This window comes from Brassica oleracea, chromosome C3 (assembly GCF_000695525.1).
Source record: "Brassica oleracea var. oleracea cultivar TO1000 chromosome C3, BOL, whole genome shotgun sequence".
NCBI lineage: Eukaryota > Viridiplantae > Streptophyta > Magnoliopsida > Brassicales > Brassicaceae > Brassica > Brassica oleracea.
Window position 1 is genome coordinate 57,285,607 of NC_027750.1, and position 7,368 is coordinate 57,292,974.

Below are 7,368 nucleotides of genomic sequence, written 5' to 3' on the forward strand. Positions count from 1 at the left end.
TCTTTCTTTCTTTTGAGGCTTGTAATGGATATGAACATTGTAGCTAGCTGTAGCGCGATATATAGAGTTTCAGAGTTATACGTGCACATATTTGTAAGATGTTATTTAATTTTGACTATTTTTCTTTCTCTACTTATTTATGTATATTATAAATATGATTAAGATGAAATAAAGGATATATTTTGTCGTCTAGGAAAAGTATATATCGAAAGGCATGCATTAACTCTATGTATGGATCTTGTAGTATTTTTTTTAAAGATCATATATATATTTCGTTAGCATGCTTACGTAAACAACTAAATTCAATCACAAATTAATTCTATTGGTCTAAATATTCAAGATGATTTTTCGTTAAAAAAAATATCGCAAAGTATGCAAAAATGTGAGGAAAGCAGGAAGGGTGACTCAGTTATTCGTCAATAGTCACAAAACATAGCGGATGGTAATAACTAATAATGGAAGTTTTAATCACACAATTCACAATTACAACACATTTACATGTATTCTCATAGTACATATGATATGTTTGCATTTTTATAGCTTTGATGCATCATCATGCATGCGAAGTTGACTTTGTATTACTATGAAAATATATGCATTGTATAGAAAATATTGGGTTCTTGATAATTAATGGAAGAGCATTTAAAGTTGTTCTCTCCATGAGTCTTGTCTAAACAGCTCAGGTGCTTTCTTTACAATTCAACCATACACAACTCTAACATACACGTGTGTCTTTCTTTTGTCATTTCGTCCTTTTTCTCATCTTGTCTTAATTCTTTTTTTGTCGTGTTTTCATTCTGTTTCCATCGTTGTTCTATGCATGTACATTTCCTTAGTTTCGTCTTCTAGTTGTGGACGATGTTTAGACAATTATTTTCACTTTTACCAAACAATACAAATTAGAAATGGACAGCTCTATTGATTTAGTACGAGCTAGCTAGTAATGTTCGTAAAAAGCTGTATTGGCTCAGTATGGATGCAAAGCGCTCTATGACCAATGCAAATTTTTTTTATCGTAAGCGGTGGCTTTAGGTAGACAGGGGGATACAACGGGCTAGATAGTAGATACCATTGATATGGGATTGGAAGGTCTAAGCTCTAGCAGTACTTTCAAAGTTTTAAGATAGTCTTATTGTTTTAGTTAAACAGAAATTTATCTAGTTCAATTATACATCTGAAATTCTGAATAAATTAACATAAAGTATAGTTTTACTGTAAAACTTTTACATTATGAATAGAAAGAAACTTATTCGCGTTAACACTATAACTACAAAAATATATAATTACTAGTATTGACTCTCATGAGTAAAAGTACTTGTTTGCTTACAAATTAAACCAATTTTTTTAAAGCCAAATTTCAGTTATATAAATTTCAATCATATATAACTAAACTTACATGTATAATTTAGCTTGATTTATCAGGAGATTTGTATACATATTAACACAGATAATTAATTAACCATAAACATATAAGAAAAGATAAATTAGATTTGGTTAAAAAAATTTACATCAATCTTAATTAGCTTGTTGAATATAATTATTACTTTGAAGCTTTTCTGTTTTACCTATTGATGTATTGTTTTTCTAATACTTTTCATAATTTTTAATCTGCAATTTATGGTTCTTTAGCCTTTACAAAAATAATATTACAAATCCATTGCAAATAGTGAACGTGGTGGAAGCGTATTTACCTTTTAACCAAAGCTTTTCTTCTGATTCCACCATGTTTGTTTTCTATCTTCCTTATTTTTTGTCGTTGTCCACATCTCTTTGTTTTGATCAAATCTCCAGCAATGCAAATCTACCATATCTGTTATTTCTCAAACCTTCTAAGCCGTAAACCTGTCTTCATGAAGCTATGTAGTGCTTACCTGTTTTGACGACTATGTAGTGCTTCACGTAAACCAACGAAACTGCACAAAAGAGGGGAAATATGGGTGGATGGCATCTGTTTATTTAGATATCAAACTCAGCACTGACTTTTTTATTCTGTTTTGATCGATTGAGAGTTTTTCAGATGTTTGTTTCAAGATCTCATAAATATGGAAGTATAGAAGAATAGATTATGGACAGAAAAAAAGATTGTGAGTTTGTAGAATATATCTAGAAACCGTTAAATGGTTATTTTTTCTAAATATTATCTATTTTAATTAACTTTTTAGTTTTGTAAATACTTACGATGTGGCAGGATTTATGATCGTGATTTGCTTCTTCTGTTTTTTTTTTCTTTTCAATTGTTTTTATTTTTTATTTTGTAATTTTTTTCCACATGTCACTATTTGATTTGTCAAGCGACTTGTGCTTTAGTATATAAAGGATAAGCTTTTACCAAAATAAATCAATATAAATAAATTTAGTATCATACATTTTTAACAAAACTCAGAAGCATTCAACTTTAAAATTTCCTTTTATCATATGTATTTCAATTTTATTATAAATTCTGAAAACTCAGAAGCATTCAACTCTATTATTAAATTTAAAATAGAGCAATTTTATAATAAATTGAATTATATTCCAATGATATTCTATTTTTGAAGAAAAATTGAATGACGAAGAAAAGAAAATATTATATGTATAGAGTAAACTTGTTTTTTTCCTCTACTACATAGTGAAAATAGAATATTATTAAAGCATTTTTTTTATTTTAAACTCTATTATGGGAGATACCTCTAAGATAATTTTCAGCAAACAATTTTACCTACTCCATTAAAATCCACAATAGACATAATGTACCTGCATCGCGCTTCTATTAAATGGTTATATGCACTATGCTGCAAATTTCCTTACAAATTCGCACCTTATTAATCTGTACAAATAGCATCTTCTGTGAGTGAACCTCAAATGGTCCATTATAAAAAGGATTTTTAACGTGAAAACCATTCAACTAAGTTTGTTTTGAGTAAAAACCCTCAAACTAAGTATTTAACGAAAAAACCTCAAAACTAACTTTATTTAATGAATTAAACCCTAATAGGTCATAATTACCGTTACTACTAGTAAATCTTTAGTTTGAGGAGTTTCTACATTAAGTAAACATAGTTGAGGGGTTTTACCATTAAAAATAAAAAAAAATAAAAAATTCAAAAATTTATAATATTATCTAAAAATTAGTAACTTAAATTTTCAAAATTAGCACTTTTAAATTTGTTTTGTAAATATATGAGTTTGATGTGTTTTTAACATCAACATTATATATGTACAATTAAAAATGTAAAAACTTAGAAAATATAATAAAAATTATCTAAAGATTTATTATTACAGTTTTATTAGAAAAGATATAATTTCTATTATATTTTCTTGTTTTTTACATTTTTAACCTTTTAGTAATTTTATTACATGTAAATATTTACTACATTTTTACTAGATAAGATATAATTTTTATTATTTTTTTTTGTCTTTTACATTTTTAACATTTTAGTAATTTTACTACAGGTAAATCTTTAGATAATTTTTTATTATATTTTCTAGGTTTTTAAATTTTAAATTTATACATATATGATGTTGATGTTCAAAACATATCAAACTTATATATTTACAAAAAAAAATTAAAAGTGTTAATTTTGAAAATTTCAGTTACTAATTTTTTAGATAATATTATAAAAATTTTGATTTTTTTTTCAATTTTAAACGGTAAAACCCCTCAACTATGTTTACTTAATGTAGAAACCCCTAAACTAAAGATTTACAGGTAGTAACGGTAATTATGACCTGTTAGGGTTTAATTAATTAAATAAAGTTAGTTTGGGGGTTTTTTTCGTTAAATACTTAGTTTGAAGGTTTTTACCCAAAACAAATTTAGTTGAGGGGTTTTAACGTTAAAAATCCTTATAAAAATCGTTAATTAACCATTTGGTCAACCCCTCAATCAAAGAGATTTTTAAATTTTCACCCAAAAAACTACAAATCTTAGGAAACTTTTTCTTGCTTTTGTAAACTATTCAACAAGGTTGCACAAAAAAAAAAAAAGTAAACTATTCAACAAATGCATATCTTTTGTTTAGTAAGTACGAATATTAATATGGATACGGAGAAAATCTTGATATGGGCCTACGAAGAGTGGGCTTCTAAGTTCTAATAAGATACTTTAGGGGCTCGAGAAATTTTGCAATTTAGGATCCATTTGTCATTACCTCGATTGATTCTATTTCAGCACTTCATTTCTGAGCTTATTTGAGTCTGTACACTACTACGATTTTCAAGGGGTTGCAAAACTCTACAATCCTTTTATTCGATTATTCTTTATAAGCCTTATCGACTATCGATCTTGGTATGTATTTAGTCATATAGAGTAGACTAATCTGAAAGTGCTAGATTGCTTGACTCGAATTTGAATACCATCTAATTAATGTCAGGGGTAGAATTGATCGTCTGTTAGAACCCACATGTTAATTACTTGGTCTGAAGCGCAAATTCAAATTGACCGAACATTGATAATTTAGTCTCCAGCGAAAATCAAACTCAAGACCAATGTGGATACACGCCGAATCCAAAGGTACCACAATGATATCTTACATGGCTAAAAACTAAAAAATGGTTTAGAGTAAAAAATTTTTATAGTGAATTGCTCTACTACTTGCACGGCTCTAGATGCATAAAATCTTCTCCTCCGATATGGATCTACGAGTTAGGGCATGACTGGTTTCCCCGCTAGCACATGCAAACGTAGCTTTTGCGGTTGGTAGCAGTTATTGGTATTTTGAAACAACCACTAAAAACGCTATAAATCGTTTCAAACCGCTCTAAACCTCTTAAATTCAAAAGCAGGTTCCAATTAGCGTTTGCGGTTGCAGGCGGTTGCAAGAGGGTAAATTTTTTTTTTACAAAAAACTATATAAATATAAATATAAAAATAAAATATTCAATTAAATTTAAAACTGAAATAACTGTAATACTAAAATACATATATTATATTTTAATTTATACTATAAAAATTTGAAACAACAATTCTGTATACTTTTTAAAAAATTTAATTGTATAATTTATAAATATAAATTTTATATTTATTACAATAATATGATTTTTAATATTTTTATAATTACATAAAATGTAAATATTGTTAATTTATTATTTAACTACTGTTACATTTGGTAGTTAGTCAGTCATAAGTATCCTACAAATGCACCAATTTCTAACTGATATACCAGTCGTACAAATCTCTTAGTAACGCTTAAAACCACAACCATAATCTGCATCCGCAAACGCTTGCAATCGTTGCGGTTACACCAGTCAGGCCCTTAATATATACTCTATTTTCTCACACTCGTATAAGGTTTGGCATAAACATTTGGCCTTACTCGTATGAAATGATATTTATTTTAAAAGGAATAATACCACCGCACTGACAGAAAGTTGAATACGTAATTTCTGGTAGTCATATGTGAGAAGCATGACTAATAAGATACTAGAGCTTGACCCGCATACCTGAAGCCCATCTTGTTTAATCCAGATCCATAAGCCAAACCTTCTTGATTTCTTTCTACATCTGATTTGGGGCGCATCAAAATGGATCTTCTAGCCCCCTACTATAAACCCGAAATGCCTAGGCCTGTTAAAAACAAAGATGCATGTATAAAATAGAGAAAGGTCATGATATGTTGACATGTGGCAATATCAACGTTAACCAATCTGCTAATTAGGCTTAGAAGGGGTATTGCCTCCGCGCAAGCGCGGGATTGTGGACAGAGTTCTTGTTTCATCTCAATATTTGTTAGAGTTATTGTAGCTGTGAATTTTGCGTTTTAGGTTGATCATTGTTTTTCAAGTTTTTTATTGTTATAGGGTTAGAGTTGTGATGAGGAACTGTGTATGCACTGTTCTCCACTCACAAAGGACTAAACTGTGTTAGTAATGTGATTGATATAGTTTGTGGTGTTGCTTTCTCTGTCACTGAGACTTATTATTTGTTTGTCTTTTTAATTTGTTACTTGTACTGTTGAGATTACATAAATTATATTAAGGTTGTTGAGAGTACCTTTTGTATTCTGGATATTTTTTCTCAAGTTTAGTTGTGTAAGTTGTGTGTATTAAGTAAAAATTTTTTTTTGCTCTTATTATGTTGGTTATATGTATTTTTTTATTTTAAATTTGTTGTTTTTACCAGACCTTTAAAACAAATACATGAAGACTTGTAGAAATAAGTGACAATTAGTATTTGGGCCTTAATGGGTTTTAAACGAATATATGTATTTCGCATAAGAAGACAAAAGCATCGGTCTGTTGACATTGAGCATGTAAGCTATTTTCATAAGACAAGAGGAGTGAGCAGGTGGAGATGTTGTTGCCGCCTTTGTGTCTGTTGGGATTGTCTCTCGTATCTCCTGGTGTGGTTGTGTTTGTTTCTCTTTTATTTGATGGGTAATATGTAAACAAAAATCATTATTATTTGTATTTATCAGAGTTTGTAACTTACTTTGCTTTTTTGTTTACTTAATTTCACTGATCTTGGTTGTCGTCTTCGTCTTCTTCGTAATCATCTGCGAAAGTAAATTTGTAAATTGTTAAATAGTTAGCCGTGTAGTTTGTATTTGTTTAGTTGGCTCAATGTATGTGTCGTTGAGTTTTAGTTGAGCTGATTGGTTTGGTATATTTGTTTTAAAGTTTATTTGTAAGATTAGACAAAAAGAGAGGTGATCATTAATGATTCGTTTTTTTTGGGATTCTAGTTTTTGGTGTTTTGATTGTTTGGGTTATTGTGGTTTCTTTTAAGCTGTAAAATAAAGATTTGTGTAAAATTAGATTAATAAGTAAAAGAGATAAATAGACGACCACAAATCTTGGGTAGGAAATATTTTTGATTATTAATGTTAGCACAATATAGACAGTAATATAAAAGGAATTATGTGTTGATTGTTTTTTACGGATCAACGAGGAGACGAATAACGACTCAAGTTGTTTCTTTGGTGAGGTCAGAGCCCTGGACATAACAGATTTGCTCAACCACATCTGCGAGTTTAAATATCAGTTATGGTATCGAAACATAATATAAACCCATATGCAATATGATAATATACATGGGAGTTCTAGGTTTGTGTTCGCAATCACTTGGAGATTGTCGAACCGTCTAATCTTGACTGGAGATTGATCTTAGGAGCACCTGTGATGACTTCATCAATAATGGATAGTGAAATGAAACGAATGAGGAATGGATGATCAGTTGTCTTGTACATGCTTGAGCACCTAGCAACCTCAAAACGATCGACTTTCACAATGGAATATGCTTTCAAAGATGGCATGTAATGATTAGCACGTCCGACGGGAGTAAACCCATGAATCATAGAATCTGCAAATAATTTTATTCAACAAAGAATCAGGAAATCAGGAAATCAATTAAATCAACTATGTTAAATAAGTGTGATAGATCGAAAATTA